This window comes from Cervus canadensis, chromosome 5 (assembly GCF_019320065.1).
Source record: "Cervus canadensis isolate Bull #8, Minnesota chromosome 5, ASM1932006v1, whole genome shotgun sequence".
NCBI lineage: Eukaryota > Metazoa > Chordata > Mammalia > Artiodactyla > Cervidae > Cervus > Cervus canadensis.
Genome location: NC_057390.1, coordinates 16,469,920 through 16,489,403, shown reverse-complemented (window position 1 = coordinate 16,489,403; position 19,484 = coordinate 16,469,920).

Here is a 19,484-nt window from a genome sequence, read left to right as displayed (position 1 = left end):
CTGACTACATGGAACTTTAAGTAATAAGTGACCGTCCAAAAGCCTCCATACCTACGCTGAAACCAACCACCACCCAAGAGCCAATAAGTTTTAGAGCAAGACATAAAACGCAAATTCTCCAGCGACACAGGAACATAGCCCTGAACATCAACATACAGGCTGCCCAAGGACACACCTAACACATAGACCCATCTCAAAACTCATTACTGGGCACTCCATTGCTCTCCAAAGAGAAGAAATCAAGTTCCACGCACCAGAACACTGACGCAAGCTCCCCTAACCAGGAAATCTTGACAAGACAATCGTCTAACCCCACCCACTGGGTTAATCCTCCACAATAAAAAGGAACCACAGACCTCCAGAATACAGAAAGCCCACTCCAGATACAGCAATCTAAACAAGATGAAAAGGCAAAGAAATACCCAACAGGTAAAAGAACATGAAAAATGCCCACCAAGTCAAACAAAAGAGGAGGAGATAGGGAATCTACCTGAAAAAGAATTTAGAATAATGATAATAAAAATGATCCAAAATCTTGAAAACAAAATGGAGTTACAGATAAATAGCCTGGAAACAAAGATTGAAAAGATTCAAGAACTGTTTAATAAAGACCTAGAAGAAATAAAAAAGAGTCAATTAAAAATGAATAATGCAATGAATGAGATCAAAAACACTCTGGAGGGAACCAAGAGTAGAATAACGGAGGCAGAAGATAGGATAAGTGAGATAGAAGATAAAATGGTGGAAATAAATGAAGCAGAGAGGAAAAAAGAAAAAAGGATCAAAAGAAATGAGGACAACCTCAGGGACCTCTGGGACACTGTGAAACGCCCCAACATTCGAATCATAGGAGTTCCAGAAGAAGAAGACAAAAAGAAAGGCCATGAGAAAAATACTCGAGGAGATAATAGCTGAAAACTTCCCTAAAATGGGGAAGGAAATAGCCACCCAAGTCCAAGAAACCCAGAGAGTCCCAAATAGGATAAACCGAAGGCGAAACACCCCAAGACACATATTATCAACAAATTACAAAGATCAAACACAAAGAAAAATATTAACAAGCAGCAAGGGAAAAAACAACAAATAACACACAAAGGGATTCCCATAAGGATAACAGCCTGATCTATCAATAGAAAACCCTCCAGGCCAGCAAGGAATGGCAGGACGTACTGGAAAGTAATGAAAGAGAATAAACCTACAACCTAGATTACTGATCCAGCAAGGATCTCATTCGCAATATGAAGGGAGAATTCAAAAGCTTTACAGATAAGCAAAAGCTGAGAGAATTCACCACCACCAAACCAGCTCTTCAACAAATGCTAAAGGATCTTCTCTAGACAGGAAATACAGAAAGGTTGTATAAACGTGAACCCAAAACAACAAAGTAAATGGCAATGGGGCCATACCTATCAATAATTACCTTAAACGTAAATGGGTTGAATGCCCCAACCCAAAGACAAAGATTGGCTGAATGGATACAAAAACAAGACCCCTATATATGCTGTCTACAAAAAACCCACCTCAAAACAAGGGACACATACAGACTGAAAGTGAAGGGCTGGAAAAAAATATTTCACGCAAACAGAGACCAAAAGAAAGCAGGAGTCGCAATACTCATATCAGATAAAATAGACTTTAAAATAAAGGATTATGTGAAAAGAGACAAAGAAGGACACTACATAATGATCAAAGGATCAATCAAAGAAAAAGATATAACAATTATAAATATATCTGCACCCAACATAGGAGCACCGCAATATGTGCGGCAAACACTAACGAGTATGAAAGAGGAAATTAATAGTAACACAATAATAGTGGGAGACTTTAATACCCCACTCACAACTATGGATAGAACAACTAAACAGAAAATTAACAAGGAAACACAAACCTTAAATGACACAATGGACCAGCTAGACCTAATTGATATCTATAGGACATTTCACCCCAAAACAATCAACTTCACCTTTTTCTCAAGTGCACACGGAAACATTCTCCAGAATAGATCACATCCTGGGCCATAAATCTGTCTTGGAAAATTCAAAAAAATTGAAATCATTCCAGTCATCTTTTCTGACCACAGTGCAGTAAGATTAGATCTCAATTACAGGAAAAAAATTGTTAAAAATTCAAACATATGGAGGCTAAATAACACGCTTCTGAATAACCAACAAATCATAGAAGAAATCAAAAAAGAAATCAAAATATGTATAGAAATGAATGAAAATGAAAACACAACAACCCAAAACCTATGGGACACTGTAAAAGCAGTGCTAAGGGGAAGGTTCATAGCATTACAGGCTTACATCAAGAAACAAGAAAAAAGCCAAATAAATAACCTAACTCTACACCTAAAGCAATTAGAGAAGGAAGAAATGAAGAACCCCAGGGTTAGCAGAAGGAAAGAAATCTTAAAAATTAGGGCAGAAATAAATGCAAAAGAAACTAAAGAGACCATAGCAAAAATCAACAAAGCTAAAAGCTGGTTTTTTTGAAAAAATAAACAAAATTGACAAACCATTAGCAAGACTCATTAAGAAACAAAGAGAGAAGAACCAAATTAACAAAATTAGAAATGAAAATGGAGAGATCACAACAGACAACACTGAAATACAAAGGATCATAAGAGACTACTACCAGCAGCTCTATGCCAATAAAATGGACAACTTGGATGAAATGGACAAATTCTTAGAAAAGTATAACTTTCCAAAACTGAACCAGGAAGAAATAGAAGATCTTAACAGACCCATCACAAGCAAGGAAATCGAAACTGTAATCAAAAATCTTCCAGCAAACAAAAGCCCAGGACCAGATGGCTTCACAGCTGAATTCTACCAAAAATTTAGAGAAGAGCTAACACCTATCTTACTCAAACTCTTCCAGAAAATTGCAGAAGAAGGTAAACTTCCAAACTCATTCTATGAGGCCACCATCACCCTAATTCCAAAACCAGACAAAGATGCCACAAAAAAAGAAAACTACAGGCCAATATCACTGATGAACATAGATGCAAAAATCCTTAACAAAATTCTAGCAAACAGAATCCAACAACATATTAAAAAAATCATACACCATGACCAAGTGGGCTTTATCCCAGGAATGCAAGGATTCTTTAATATCCGCAAATCAATCAATGTAATACACCACATTAACAAATTGAAAGATAAAAACCATATGATTATCTCAATAGATGCAGAGAAAGCCTTTGACAAAATTCAACACTCATTTATGATTAAAACTCTCCAAAAGCAGGAATAGAAGGAACATACCTCAACATAATAAAAGCTATATATGACAAACCCACAGCAAGCATCACCCTCAATGGTGAAAAATTGAAGGCATTTCCCCTGAAATCAGGAACAAGACAAGGGTGCCCACTCTCACCACTACTATTCAACATAGTGTTGGAAGTTTTGGCCACAGCAATCAGAGCAGAAAAAGAAGTAAAAGGAATCCAGATAGGAAAAGAAGAAGTGAAACTCTCACTGTTTGCAGATGACATGATCCTCTACATAGAAAACCCTAAAGACTCTACCAGAAAATTACTAGAGCTAATCAATGAATATAGTAAAGTTGCAGGATATAAAATTAACACACAGAAATCCCTTGCATTCCTATATACTAACAATGAAAAAACAGAAAGAGAAATTAAGGAAACAATACCATTCACCATTGCAACAAAAAGAATAAAATACTTAGGAGTATATCTACCTAAAGAAACAAAAGACCTATACATAGAAAACTATAAAACACTGATGAAAGAAATCAAAGAGGACACAAACAGATGGAGAAACATACCGTGTTCATGGATTGGAAGAATCAATATTGTCAAAATGGCTATTCTACCCAAAGCAATCTATAGATTCAATGCAATCCCTATCAAGCTACCAACGGTATTTTTCACAGAACTAGACCAAAGAATTTCACAATTTGTATGGAAATACAAAAAACCTCGAATAGCCAAAGTAATCTTGAGAAAGAAGAATGGAACTGGAGGAATCAACCTGCCTGACTTCAGACTCTACTACAAAGCCACAGTCATCAAGACAGTATGGTACTGGCACAAAGACAGAAATATAGATCAATGGAACAGAATAGAAAGCCCAGAGATAAATCCACGAACCTATGGACACCTTATCTTTGACAAAGGAGGCAAGGATATACAATGGAAAAAAGACAACCTCTTTAACAAGTGGTGCTGGGAAAACTGGTCAACCACTTGTAAAAGAATGAAACTAGAACACTTTCTAACACCATACACAAAAATAAACTCAAAATGGATTAAAGATCTAAATGTAAGACCAGAAACTATAAAACTCCTAGAGGAGAACATAGGCAAAACACTCTCCGACATAAATCACAGCAAGATCCTCTATGACCCACCTCCCAGAATATTGGAAATAAAAGCAAAAATAAACAAATGGGACCTAATGAAACTTAAAAGCTTTTGCACTACAAAGGAAACTATAAGTAAGGTGAAAAGACAGCCCTCAGATTGGGAGAAAATAATAGCAAATGAAGAAACAGACAAAGGATTAATCTCAAAAATATACAAGCAACTCCTGCAGCTCAATTCCAGAAAAATAAATGACCCAATCAAAAAATGGGCCAAAGAACTAAACAGACATTTCTCCAAAGAAGACATACAGATGGCTAACAAACACATGAAAAGATGCTCAACATCAGTCATTATTAGAGAAATGCAAATCAAAACCACAATGAGGTACCATTACACGCCAGTCAGGATGGCTGCTATCCAAAAGTCTACAAGCAATAAATGCTGGAGAGGGTGTGGAGAAAAGGGAACCCTCTTACACTGTTGGTGGGAATGCAAACTAGTACAGCCACTATGGAAACAGTGTGGAGATTTCTTAAAAAACTGGAAATAGAACTGCCATATGACCCAGCAATCCCACTTCTGGGCATACACACTGAGGAAACCAGATCTGAAAGAGACACGTGCACCCCAATGTTCATCGCAGCACTGTTTATAATAGCCAGGACATGGAAGCAACCTAGATGCCCATCAGCAGATGAATGGATAAGGAAGCTGTGGTACATATACACCATGGAATATTACTCAGCCGTTAAAAAGAATTCATTTGAATCAGTTCTAATGAGATGGATGAAACTGGAGCCCATTATACAGAGTGAAGTAAGCCAGAAAGATAAAGAACATTACAGCATACTAACACATATATATGGAATTTAGAAAGGTGATAACGATAACCCTATATGCAAAACAGAAAAAGAGACACAGAAATACAGAACAGACTTTTGAACTTTGTGGGAGAATGTGAGGGTGGGATATTTCAAAAGAACAGCATGTATACTATCTATGGTGAAACAGATCACCAGCCCAGGTGGGATGCATGAGACAAGTGCTCTGGCCTGGTGCACTGGGAAGACCCAGAGGAATCGGGTGGAGAGGGAGGTGGGAGGGGGGATCGGGATTGGGAATACATGTAAATCCATGGCTGATTCATATCAATGTATGACAAAACCCACTGGAAAAAAAAAATAAAAAAGAATGAAACTCTCCTCATTGTGCTGATGAAATCATCCCATTTCCCTCCCCCCGCCCCCCCCCTCCCATCAAAAGCTTGCTTCCAGGAAGGGAGTGAAGAGGAATCAAGTAGAACAAACTGCCAGATTTCTATCTATCCATCCACCTGTTAACGTCTATGGACAGAAACCTCTAAAATCTACTGGGTGCAGAATGTCAAATCTAGTGCATGAGAAAATGTGCACTAAGTGTGATATTATTACTTCAGATAATTCTGGAATAGTGTCAATATAAGAGCAGAAGACCTGGAGTGCCGTGGCAGCAAACAGCAGAAGACTTAATCCAGTCTAGTTATGAGAAGTCTTCCCTGAGAAAATCACTGCTAATCTCTGAAATCCTCTATACAGGTTGCCTTCCTGAATTGGGGTTTTTGCTGATCCACCTTTTACCCTATGTGGAATTCTCCATGGTACCTGACAAGCCATTTTAATCTCTACTTTCTATTGTTTTCCTAGGTTCAAACAACTTTCAGTTTTCCCATCTGTTAAGTGGGAATAGAAATACACATTTCACAGGTAAGTTTAAGACAAAGAAGTATGAGGAAGTTCCTAACAAGCTAAATGACACACAATAAGCAACAACAAATGTAATTTTATACCTTAAGGCCCCAGGTTTCTTCAATATGATGATCTAATCTAGCTACCAGACAAACATGTGTATTGTGTCAATATCTTATCCCTCATCCACTTTGGCAGTTTATTTTGATCTTCTGTCATACATTTAAAGAAAAATAAATATTTGAGTATTAAATTTGTGATTTCCCTGAATCTTACTCTTCCTGCTTCAATTCTTCTTTTAGTTGAACTTGACCATATCTTTGTTCTCCCATGTTAGTGAGAAATACAGGTATCTTGGCTCAGGGTAAACCCCTTGCCCACCTCCCTGCGTATAAAGTAATGACCTTGTTAACCCAGAGAGCCACTGTCAAATCACTATCACCATCATATCATCATCACCATTGTCATCATAATATTAATATTAGAGCTATACTTTATTGACTTTTTACTAAGTAACAGGTATGTTCTAGGTACATATAATGCTATTTTTACATCATAAACTCTAAAATACTTTGTAATATTTACATTTTAAGAATGAGTGCATCAAAGCTTACAGTGGTTGAAGAATTTGCCCAGGATAACAGTTGGTTGGCAACAGAAGTGGGATCCAACCTAAGTCTGTTTGCCTCCAACAGCTATGTTTTCCACTAAATTAAATGTCTTTCCACAAGACCTTTCAAAATGCTTTCTTGTAACTTTTTTATTGCTACATTCTTGAGCCACAGTCATAGTGGCATTTAATGTACCAATTTGATATACCAGTGGATCATCAAATATCAGTGCATCAAAATGCCATGAACCAGGAACCTGAGGATAAGGTCAGGAAAAAGCAAAATAAAAGCCTAAACTATAAAGATTGAATGAAAGTGTTCCATTTTGAAAACTATAATGTAACATTTTGATAGCACTAAAGAAAGAGGAGTACATTGTGCTTTAATAACTAATCCTACTATTACTTAATATCAGTCTGTTTTTCAAATTATTGCTTTTCTCCTAGTTTTAGTTTGCTGGCAGTTGGATTTCCCTATTGGAAGAGAATATGCTAATCAATTGAATCAGATACCTAGTTCTGTTCAACAGGGATCAGATCTTCAATCTTTGTGTGTGGGTGTTATATGAAATGCACTCGAGAAGGGACTCTATTCCTAGGCATAAATAATTGACCCTCATGTTGATTATTGGTCTCCAGTGTTTGACTTAGTGTCCCAACAGACCAGTGGCTCAGGAGTAATGGACTCTCCTGCCAATGCAGGAGACACAGGTTAGATCCCTGGGTCAGGAAGATCCCCTGGAGAAGGAAATGGCAACCCACTCCAATATTCTTGCCTGGGAAATCACATGGTCAGAGGAGCCTGGTGGGCTACAGTACATGGGATCATAAAGAGTTGGACATGACTTAGTGACTAAACAACAACCCCACAAACTGCACCCTGAGGAATGAGTAAAATTGGTTCCTTAAGGTCAAGAAAACCCCTTCTGTAAGCCACAGCAAGCATGAATCCTCCAACTACTGCTCCTTCAGAAGACTGCTGAATTAGATATACAACTACTCTCCACCAGGAAGGAAAGCTAGGAATGTGTTAGGCAATAAGACATTCCCTAAGGTCTCAATGTCTCTCCTAAATGCTTTTTTGATTGAATACCATCCAAGGATTCCCCTCACCCCAGTTCTTTTAAGTATCCATTACAAAACATTTCCTTTTCACAAGTCCTTAAACCATTTCTTTCTAGTTTCATTTGGATTTCCCTTTATTTGGAAGGGAAATCTTCCTCCCTTGTTTTGGTTTTGACATTAGTCCCCACAAGTCTTCCAGAACTCTTCATGATTTTCTTGAGGAAATGCATTTGTAACTTGCTGCACAAATTGACTTTATAAGTTTGGCCTCTAATGAGATACTTGAGCACATTGCCTCAACTCATCCAACCCTAAGGAATGGAATAATTGCATGAATTACTACTCTCCAACTGATTCATTGTGGCCAAATGTCTGTCACTTGGGCTTTATGGAGCCAAGTTTTTCAAATAATAACTGAAGATAATCAGAGAGAGGAAGTGAGTCGGCACATTGATACTTACAAAATACTGCTGCATTTCATAAAATCTCCCTTAGGAAAGATTATCTAGAGATTACTCTCAGGCAGAAATTTATGGAAATTATATAAATTAGATAAATCTACAGAGATAACTACTGGAAATAGAAATATTCTTTTTTGTTCATCTATATATTTCCCCATCACCAAAGAGGCATATTTCTTTATACTGTGGGCTCAGACTTCTTCCTTATATTTTGCCTTAAGTGAAATATTCCATGTGTATTTGAAGGGAGACTACCATTGATTCCTGTGGTTGTTGCTTATACAGTTAGTTCCCTATGTACGAACCTTCAAGTTGTGAGCTTTCAAAGATGTGAACCTGTGTTCACATGTCCAGTCACATGTTAGTTCATGCATCATGAGGTGCAAGCATCCTCCACAAATGATTGTGCTTTTGTGTGTTTTTCTGAAAAGTACTATAGAGGATATAGTAGTATCTTTATTTCAAGCTAGATCTGCAAGAGAACAACTTCACTGAACTCCTCACTGTGCAACGTGAAGAGCTTACTAATGAAGACCTGATGGAATTGGAGGCCCAGAGAAAGGCTGAGGAGGGACAAGAGGAAGAAGTAAAGAAGAACTGAGGAGATGTTTGATGCAGGAGACAGATAAGGGATTTTCTCATTTGAGGAGGCACTGTTAGTTTTTGAGGCACAGGACCCAAATGTAGAACTGTACGCAAGTGCTGCAGCAGCTGTTCAAAATGCAATCCGGTGCTACCGTATCATCTATGAAAAGAAAAAAGAGCTACTGCCCAAACATCACTGGATCATTTTTTGAAGAGGGTAGACGGAAGGAAGGAACCAGACCTCGTGCCATCACTGTCAGACGTGAGTGAAATTGCAGCTTGCCCTCCATCTCCTATCGCTGATGATCCTTCAGCTCTACCGTCTCCTGCCTCCTCTCCCTCCTCCAGTCAGTAAATCATCTCGTCTGTTCACAGATGCCAGCTTCTGTATGCCAGTTACTGTACTGTACTATTGTAGCCTTCAAGGCATTGTACCATAAGATTAAAAGAGCTTTCTCTTTTTTGTGTTTGTTCATTTTTGTTATGTATTCTTTTGTGTGAAAAAGTATTACAAACTTATTACAGTATAGTACTATACAGCCAACTGTGTTAGTTGGGTACCTAGGCTAACTGTTGTAGTTAAAAACAAGCCTGACTTAAACACATGCTCTTGAAAAAGAACTTATTCATAGGTATTGGACTAACTGTACTACTTATTTTATCAGTCTATCTGTTAATATAGATTAGATTCCTGACATAACATAATGGTGATGAGGTAGACACAATTAGTAAGATATTGGTGAAGAATCCATCTGCAATGCAGAACCGGGTTCAACCCCTGGGTTGGAAAGATCCCCTGGAGAAGGGAAAGGCTACCCACTCCAGTACTCTGGCCTAGAGAATTCCAAGGACTGAATAGTGCAAGGTGTCGCAAAGAGTTGAACACGACTGAGCAACTTTCACTTTCACTTTCAATCACCACAAAGAAATATATGTGGTCTTTGTTGAAAATTATATTAAAATCTGGTAGAATAAAAAATTCTATAATCTAGAATATTTAACGTTAAGGTTAAGAATGCTATTAAATGTATAATATGAAAGGATTTCTAGTTTTCAAAAACTAAAATTCCCTTTCCCAAATGTATTTGAAATTAAAATATACTAACTGTAATTTGTTTTAGATGGCGAATAATTTCTTATACCCTTTCTATGTATCAACATCACTCAACAAATATGTATTGAATCTTCATTACATATAATGCTTAGATATGGGTACTAGAAACCTACAAAAATGAGTAGCCAGGTTTCTGCTCTCAAATATCTCACATTGTTCTATGCATCAATTTTAACCATGTGAGAAATTTCATTGTTTTAGAGATTTACGACTGAGTATAAGATGGCAGGGTGTTTGTCCTACCAGAAATGATAAGGATCTCATGGAAAAAAAATAGAACAGTCTGGATTCTTCCAGGATATATTTTGCCCTCTGTCACAATCAGTTCAATTCAGTCGCTCAGTCGTGTCCGACTCTTTGTGACCCCATGAATCGCAGCACGCCAGGCCTCCCCGTCCATCACAAATTCCCGGAATTTACTCAAACTCATGCCTATCGAGTTGGTGATGCCATCCAGCCATCTCATCCTCTGTCGTCCCCTTCTCCTCCTGCCCCCAATCCCTCTCAGCATCAGGGTCTTTTCCAATGAGTCAATTTTTTCCATGAGGTGGCCAAAGTACTGGAGTTTCAGCTTCAGCATCAGTCCTTCCAATGAACACCCAGGACTGATCTCCTTTAGGATGGACTGACTGGATCTCCTTGCAGTCCAAGGGGTTGTCAAGAGTCTTCTTCAACACCATAGTTCAAAAGCATCAATTTTTCGGTGCTCAGCTTTCTTCACAGTCCAACTCTCACACCCATACATGACCACTGGAAAAACCATAGCCTTGACCAGACGGACCTTTGTTGGCAAACTAATGTCTCTGTTTTTTAATATGCTATCTAGGTTGGTCATAACTTTCCTTTCAAGGAGTAAGTGTCTTTTAATTTCATGGCTGCAATCACCATCTGCAGTGATTTTGGAGCCCCAAAAAATAAAGTCTGACACTGTTTCCACTGTATCCCCATCTATTTCCCATGAGGTGATGGGACCAGATACCATGATCTTAGTTTTCTGAATGTTGAGCTTTAAGCCAACTTTTTCACTCTCCTCTTTCACATTTATCAAGAGGCTTTTTAGTTCCTCTTCACTTTCTGCCATAAAGGTGGTGTCATCTGCATATCTGAGGTTATTGATATTTCTCCCGGCAATCTTGATTCCAGCTTGTGCTTCTTCCAGCCCAGTGTTTCTCATGATGTACCCTGCATATAAGTTAAATAAGAGGGTGACAATATACAGCCTTGACGTACTCCTTTTCCTATTTGGAACCAATCATGTCCAGTTCTAACTGTTGCTTCCTGACCCGCATACAGGTTTCTCAAGAGGCAGGTCAGGTGGTCTGCACAATCACAATAGGCAATTACATAAAAGCATCATAGGTCCTCTTTATCCTCCCTGCAAATATCTATAATATAAAGTCCAAATGCCTTATCATGGTATGAGAAGGCCATTACAATTTGGACTTCCCTGCATTTTAACTCCAATGACTTCAACTCTGGTATATATTAAAAACCAGCAAGGCTGAGGCACCAACCAACAGGAAGCGAATAGCATCCCTGAAACAGGGTCTTGGAGGTCTCCTTCAATGCTGAGCAATTACCCCTTTAGTCTTTAGATTTGGGGGGTGGATTTAAGGAATGAGGAAGGCAGCCAGTTTGTCAGTGGGAGGATGACACAAAGGATTTGAGGCAGTGGTAATTTATAATGCAAATGAAAGTATTTCAACACACTAGCCAACAGTTAAAATGTGTGCCAAGAGACTATCAGCTTGCTTCCAGCTGCACCTTAGCAAGTAACCTTCACTCCTGTCGAAGAAATCTAGTTAGTATTCCTGAAATATTTTATCTCTAACCAGCTAATATCCTCTAAATGTTTTATACCCAACTAGTTAACATTCCTTAAATGTTCCACACCAATAGTTCCACCAAGCATTCCAGAGATGTTTCACTGCAATGAAATTCCCTCTGCCTGAAATGTCCTTCCCTCTCACCTCTCACCACCAGGATAAATACATTTTATAAATTCAAGACCCTGCTCAGGCTTCATAAAGAAGACAGTGCTTAAACGTGGTGCCCAAAGGCTCCTTTCTTAGTGCTTCTGGTTTTCCCCAACCAGTTCATCAAATGACAACATTAAAGACATCTTTTCTATGCCCTAACCCTAGACCACATGATGGCAACTTAGCGCTTATTTGATTACATTTTTCTTCATTTCTGGATTGTTAACTCTTGGAGTAGAGTATGATCTCCTACTCAACTTTGTATCCCTGGTGCCTAGCAGTATAATATATCCTCACACATATAACAGATCTAAACATCAAGTCAATGAAATCGGAATCTCTTCCTTTAAACTTTGCCTATCGGCTGAATAAAAATAAATTAGTGCATTTGCTCAATGCTAATAGATCAGTGATTCTCAGACTTTATCACACATCACACATCAGAGTGTCTTGAATGGCCTAATAAAACACGCATCCCTGAGAGCTATCCCCAGTTTCTGTCAGTAGGTCTGAGAACAACAGTGGCTCTAACCGTGATCCCCAGACCAACAGCATCAGCGTCACCTGGAAACTTACCAGAAATGAAAATTCTAGGCCCCTACCCCAGACTTCTTGAATCAGAAACTGTGGGATTTGATACATAAATATGCTTTAACAGGCCCTCTAGGGACCTATTAAAGATTGAATATCAATGGAATATTATATCCTCTATATCAAGGATGATGTCTTCTCTATAGTACCACAGGGTATAGTGTTTTGAGTATGATAGCTTTTCTTTTTTTTAATTTTGTTTTGTTTTGTTTGTTTTACTGTTAACTGATATTCCAGTGTACAAAGTAGCAGATACTCAGATTGGTATGATGGTATAATTAGTTTCCACAGACTCCTCCCCAACATTTTCAATGCAATTCTTGCCCCTGGCCACTACCAGTTTTCATGTATTAGATCTTCCTTATCATTAGAATACGTTATGTTGATTTGATCAACAGGAGTATTTTACACTGGTGCAACTGACAAAGACCTGATAAGATTGTTAAATACCTAATAAAAGTTGATTCTGGAGATAGTCTGAGTCCATATGATAAATTGCAACTTGAGAGATAAAATAATTGTGAGCAATAATAACCTTAATATTTATAATATTGCCACATATACCCACCCCAGAATAAAAATATTGATTCTCACTCCCATTTAGTAATAAAAATATTGGATAAGATAGCTAAAAGAACAACTGTAGGTATGTTGCTAAAGCATTGATCCAAAAAGAGATTTTGCTAGGATTTTCAGTGATGATTTTTCTCACACTAGTCAAAGGGATATAGTAGTCTCAGAGGGTGTGTGCCAGGACCAGGACTTAGTCTAAAACCTGCCTGTCCACAGTCCTTGGCTTCCTTACTATGTGTAAGGAGTTAAACAATTTATGAGTAATCATTTTATATTCAAGCTGTTCAGAACAAGTTGCTTACTCAGTTGTGATAACGTGTTAGATTAAGGGTAGGGAATTGGTTTTAGACTAGTCCTGAGTTCAAATCCAAGTTCTCCTTCCTGTGCAGAATTAGCCATTTCATCCTTTTAATGCCACTATTCCCAAATGTTAATTTCCTTAATAAAGCAACACTAACAGATATAATGTGCACTCAGCTTATATTCAGCTCTAAATTGAATCTAAATCCTACACCACTAACTATATTGTAGATATTTTCACCCTCAATATGTCTGTTGTTGATCTTTTGCTTGACTACTCACTAATATCTAGTTTTTTGGTTTTTTGGTTTTTTTTTTCGTTTCTGGATATATCAGTCTACACTTGTTAAGCCCCATGTAGTTACTGGGGAAATATAATAATTCTGGCTAATATATATCTGAGCAAAAGTGACACACATTAATTCTGGGCTGAGTTGGTTAAAAAAAAAAAACCTGCACAATTTTCCAGTCTCTCTCTTCTTCCACTGTGATCAGGAGGAGACTTTTTCTTGATAATACAGGGCCCACCGGATCAAAGCCGCCTGGTCTGCTGAGTCACCACATGGAAGGTAGCTGCTATGGACAGGCACTGAGAACAGAACTGAACAAGTGTTTCGGGAATATATTTTTGTAAAACACTGAGATATGGGGGTCATATATTATGTATTATAAGCTTAACCTATCTCAACTAATACAATGTCTCAAAACAAGCACATCTTTTTAACCATAAGCACATTACCGTTTCCAAAATCATATTTTCTTTCAACTATACTAAAAGGTGAATTTTAAATCAGCTTTTGTGCTTTTCTTAGCTCCATGTTTTGCTGTCTCCCATCATTTACAAATTAGAAATGTTTCTTGATTTTCATAAATTCCTAAATCTGGACAAGAAATAACTGACTTTTTATCCTGCCTCTAGATGAGAGACAATTTAATCATTTTGAAAAATTAGAAAACTTTTATCTGCAGCACTTGCTTTTTAGGAAGCTTTCTTTTGCCCACTACAAGAGTGTCCTGGCCTGGCTTTCAAAACCCTCAGTTTTACCCCGCACTGTAATCCCATTGCACTTCTCAGCACATACTCCTACCTCCATCCAATCTCCTGGGACATGCCACTCCCGTTATGCCGCTGTACCTTTGCTCTCTGCCTTCTCCACCTCTTCAGCTCTCGGACTGAAATCCAAATCCCGTCTTTCCATGAATCCCTTCCTGATTTTTCTAACTTCACTGATGTCCCCTCACTCAAAACTCTTTCTTCATGAAGAAATATGCCTTAGAGTTGACTGTCTAATACTTCTCCTCAGGTCACAGTCATGCTTTATACTGCTTCTGAATATGTGACAGTATTTAATACAATACAAACACTAAGTGCTATATATATATTACCTACTTAAACTCATCAATAGGCTTTCATCTGAAATTCAGTTTCTTCCAGGGGACTAACTAGAAATATACCCCTTCCTTTTCATCACAATATCTCAGATCCTAGAATCTTCCATCAGCAAAGATGGCTGACAAAACAGTGACTTGTTCATTTAAAAAAAAAAAAAAAAAAAGGAATTTTACCTTAAATGGTAGTTTTTGAAAACTTCACATTCTTAGTAGAAAATTAGTGACCTATAGCATTTCTTAGTATTTGCTTTCAAAAGTGAATTCAATTATTTTCTAGTTATATATTGTCAGGCAAACTTTGTAAGTATTTGTCAGATTAGTTCCGTAAATGAAACTGGATTGCTCAGTTACAGTACAGAAGTGTTCAGATGATAATGTAGATAACATAGGTGGTTTTATTGGTATTACTTTCATTGCTTTCTCCTAAAGTTATGTGGCATATAATTGGTATTTTTCTGTACTCAAAAGGATTCTCTTCTGAATTATGTCTTCCAATGATGGTTAGTAATTATTATAGCTTTAGTTTGTTTGTTTTAGATGCTTTCCAATAAAGGTTTCTCAGTAATTAAATTCTACTGACCTAGTTTTCACATCCCTGGCTTATAATCCATTTCGTCTCCTAGGTTTATAATAAGCAATTACACAGGCAAATGATAAAATAGCAAGAGAAAAAAGTAGAAAATCCAAATAAATCACAGATCATCAGTCACCAGATATATAAGAGGTAGTTGTAATTTGATCCTGAGGGACACTCTCTAAATGCAATTACAACACTACCAGATACCACCATTTCCTCCTCATTAGTACACACTAGTCCTTTGTAGGGACACACTGTAGTATTTCACATTCAAAGCTTCTCTTTTAAATCTGTTCACTAATGAGTTTTGGTGAGTTGTTGCATTTCTCTAAAATACTTTTCAAACCTCAGTTGTGCTGCTAATGAAGATTGCTGCTCCAACTTTAAAAACTATAGGCCTGAATCCATTGCTTAGAGCAATCATTCTTGGATGTTTGATTCTCTCTTTAGCTACAAATGCTGTCAAGAGACTTTTTAAAAAATTGGTTTATTCATCAAATATTTATTGATCTCCAGTGCTAGGTACTTAGGACATAGGAGTAAATCAGATATATAGAGTCTCCCCTGCCTACATGAAATTTCTCTAAAGATGTGCTGTCCAACATGGGACAAATTTAATGTATTACATCTTAAAATTACAAAACTTTGAATATGTTGTTTTAAACATAATACTCAATGGACATGAGTTTGAGTAAACTCTGGGAGTTGGCAATGGACAGGGAGGCCTGGCGTGCTGCAGTCCATGGGGTCGCAGAGAGCTGGACATGACTGAGCGACTGAACTGAACTGAACTGAATATTAAAACTAATTTCACCTGTTCCTTTTTGCCTTTGTTATCATAGGTGCTAGAAAATTTAAAGCTACATAAGTGGCTGGCGTGTGCATCTTGCATTGTATTTCTAGTAGATGATGCCTCTCTAAAATCTCCAAGAAGAAAGATCATCAAATAAGTAATTACAACAAAAAGTGATGAGAAATTAGGTGAGGAATATATGAGAAGCTCTGTAACATTAGGTGGCAGAAGCCCCTGAGTCATGGTCTGATATTAGGGTCCTTCTGGTGACCAGAGTCACATCAGAGGAATTCCAGAGTTGAATGACTAATTGGCTAATTTAATAGATTCTTCTTTTGCCCTCCCCTGGCATATTGCATATACTATTTTAGCACTTATGACAGTTATATTTAAAGTATTTTAATTCAATAACAAATACTTATTCAACTAAACACTCTCTTGTTTGTCTTGCTAACCCTAAAACATGTCAATACTCCTAATAAGTTGTGGATATGCATTAAATGATGAAAAATGCTCTCTGGGGAACTGTGAACCTAAGCTAACAACCTGGAATGTCTTTGTATACAAGAAACACTAGTGTCCCTCACCGCAGTATACGGCCCTCCCTGCTCAAGAACTGGGATATTTTGTTATTCACTTCCTACAGATGTCCAGCCTGGTGGAACTGATTTTTAATGATACTATTGTCAACACCTGATGACCCACTGTTTCCTAAATTCTTGCACTTGGAAACAGTCTGCCATCTAATGTGAAACATAGCAAGACGGTCGTGTTGCCGGAAGTCATACACTAGTAACAGATCCAGTCTCACATCCATAAAGAAAATTGGACAGTGCTCCTGCATGGAGCACTTTCATCTCAGTCTGAAGCTTGATATATCTTTGACTGACAGACTACCAGAGGATGTGTTGGCTTCCTGAATATGCTTTATGTCCTTGCCTAATATTGTATCACCTTCTGTGTTGCTGAGGTGGGGAAAAAAATCAATCACTGCAGTTAGTCTGTATTTCAGAAACCCCACGTTTGTCTGGCAGAAGTTTGCATAAGGCCTCTTTCTTCCCCAGTCTTTTTCATGCTCCCAGTTTTCATAAAAGGGAACATGATACTCTTCAAAAGATCCTAGGCAGGTCCCTAAAAAGCACTGATCAATGAAAATAGCTTCAGTATGATGATTTCAAAGTGATGAAGTTCTTGTATCTTTATACAAGCCCTAGGAGTAATTTTATTTTTTTAAATTAACTACTGAGGAACATTGGTCCTAAAAACAAATTATTAAGCAAAGAAAACAATTTTAATACTTTAACTAGTAAATTTAAATAACTTACTGGTTATTTTGTGTCAGATAAACAGTGCCTCAATCAATTAGTCAACTGACATTTAATGATCGAGACTTCATGCTGGGCCAGCATTTGGCAAATACTAAAATACAAGTAAAAGGTTTAAAATATGGTTTTCACCTTTATTGGAATTAAAAGCTAAAACAACTCAAATAGAATAGCATGTAAGTTCACAGACATATTAAACTTTTTTGAAGAAAAAAACAAAAACCTAAAATTTCTCTTGCGGTAATTGGTGAAGCAAAAAGGCATACATACATCTACCTTGAGATGAAAATGCAACTGTCACTGATATTTACAATATATCCAGCCATTATCAATACCTGTGGTATCACTTCTCCAAATTTATTTTCAGGTACAGTGACTATAAAAGCTACCTCCATAAAATACAGTTCCACTGCAAAATAGCTGAGTAATAGTAAACATTTCATGTATTACTTGGAGATTAATTTCTTTCTAACACTAAAGAAACTTTGTTTAATCAAACAATTCTCAAATGTGTTTGGTTATAGCCCCAGTTTATCACACAATACTTAATAGCATCCCAGGGGACACTTTGGATTCACTTTTAGAAACTCTGGTTTTCTTAATGCATTAAACCAACAGCAACATAACTAGATGAACAAAGGACAGAGAATATTAGGGGTGGGTCCATTTTTTCTGGATAGAGTAGAATCCAAACATCTATCCCAGATGGTCCTACATGCCTGCAGCACAGATCCCAAGTAGGTGCCTCTGATAGAGGAGAAAGGACCTCAGGGTTTACAGTGCAAAGCAGTGGAAGAGCACAGAAATAGAAATATAGTGAACAAAGACAGATGGTGCCTATCTCACAACTTCTTTAAAGTCAATTTCTCTTTCTTCTGCTTTCTCTCACTTCTAAATCTTTCATCTCTGATCTCAGAGGAAAGAACATCATTTTCAATTTAATTCAGCAAATTAAATTCTCACTAGGTTAGGAGCCCAAATGTGCTGCACAGGACACTAAAAACTGAGTAGCTGTCTCTGTCAGATAGTTGAAAAACATGAAAAAATGTCAATACACATTGTTTAAAGTGATTGAATCAAATGAATATAAATCTCTGCCTTTTCATTATAAAATTTAATTTACAAAAAAAAAAAAAAAAAAGGAATCTGATAATCTCCCAACTTTCCCATTACTGAAAAATGCTAATCAGACACATAGCCCTTAAGGGTAGGAAAAGCCTGCATGGTAAAAAATTATAACATTTTAAATCACAAAATTCAACACATCAAGAAATGTCGAGCCAGAAAACAGAACATGGAGAAATCCTGAATTCCCTTTCCTTGATGAATTCCTCCAGATACCATTAAGGAAATTATACTGTGACTTCTCCAAATGTATTGACATATTCTATTGCATTAGGCTAAAATAATATGCCTTCCTATACTAGACTGGCTTCCCTGGTGGTTCAGAGGAAGAAACTACTTCCTCTGAAGAGGAAGGAAAAACTACAGAGGAAATGCAGGAGACATGGGTTTGATCCCTGAATTGGGAAGATCCCCTGGAAGAGGACAAGGCAACCCACTCCAGTATTTTTGCCTGGAGAATTCCATGGAAAGAGGAGCCTGGGGCTACTCTATACTTCATAGAGGCGAAAAGAGTCGGACAGGACTAAAGCAACTTAGCACACACATTAGATTATTTATGACGGATTCCAATGTCTTGCCTACTGGAGCATCAGTGAAATGTGATGCTCAATTATTTAATAGCCTTTCTAAGCAGTGATGAATCTGATAGCCAGTACTGTGAGCACAGAGGACAAAAAGGAAAGTATTTTAAATTTCATACATATGAAATATCTGTTCAGATGATTGTTTTAAAGAAGTGAAAAAAGTGAGGAGAAAACATAAATATGATCACTTCTTACATTACCTGAGACTTCAAGTGGAATGTATAAAATGAACAAGTCATGAAAGGACTTAAGGAAAGACTAGTGAAACCTTTGGTGAAGTCCAGAAAAACATCTACATTGCCAAGAAAGAGGTGTCTGAAGCCTAGGCAGAATCTTTGGGGGCCATAAAG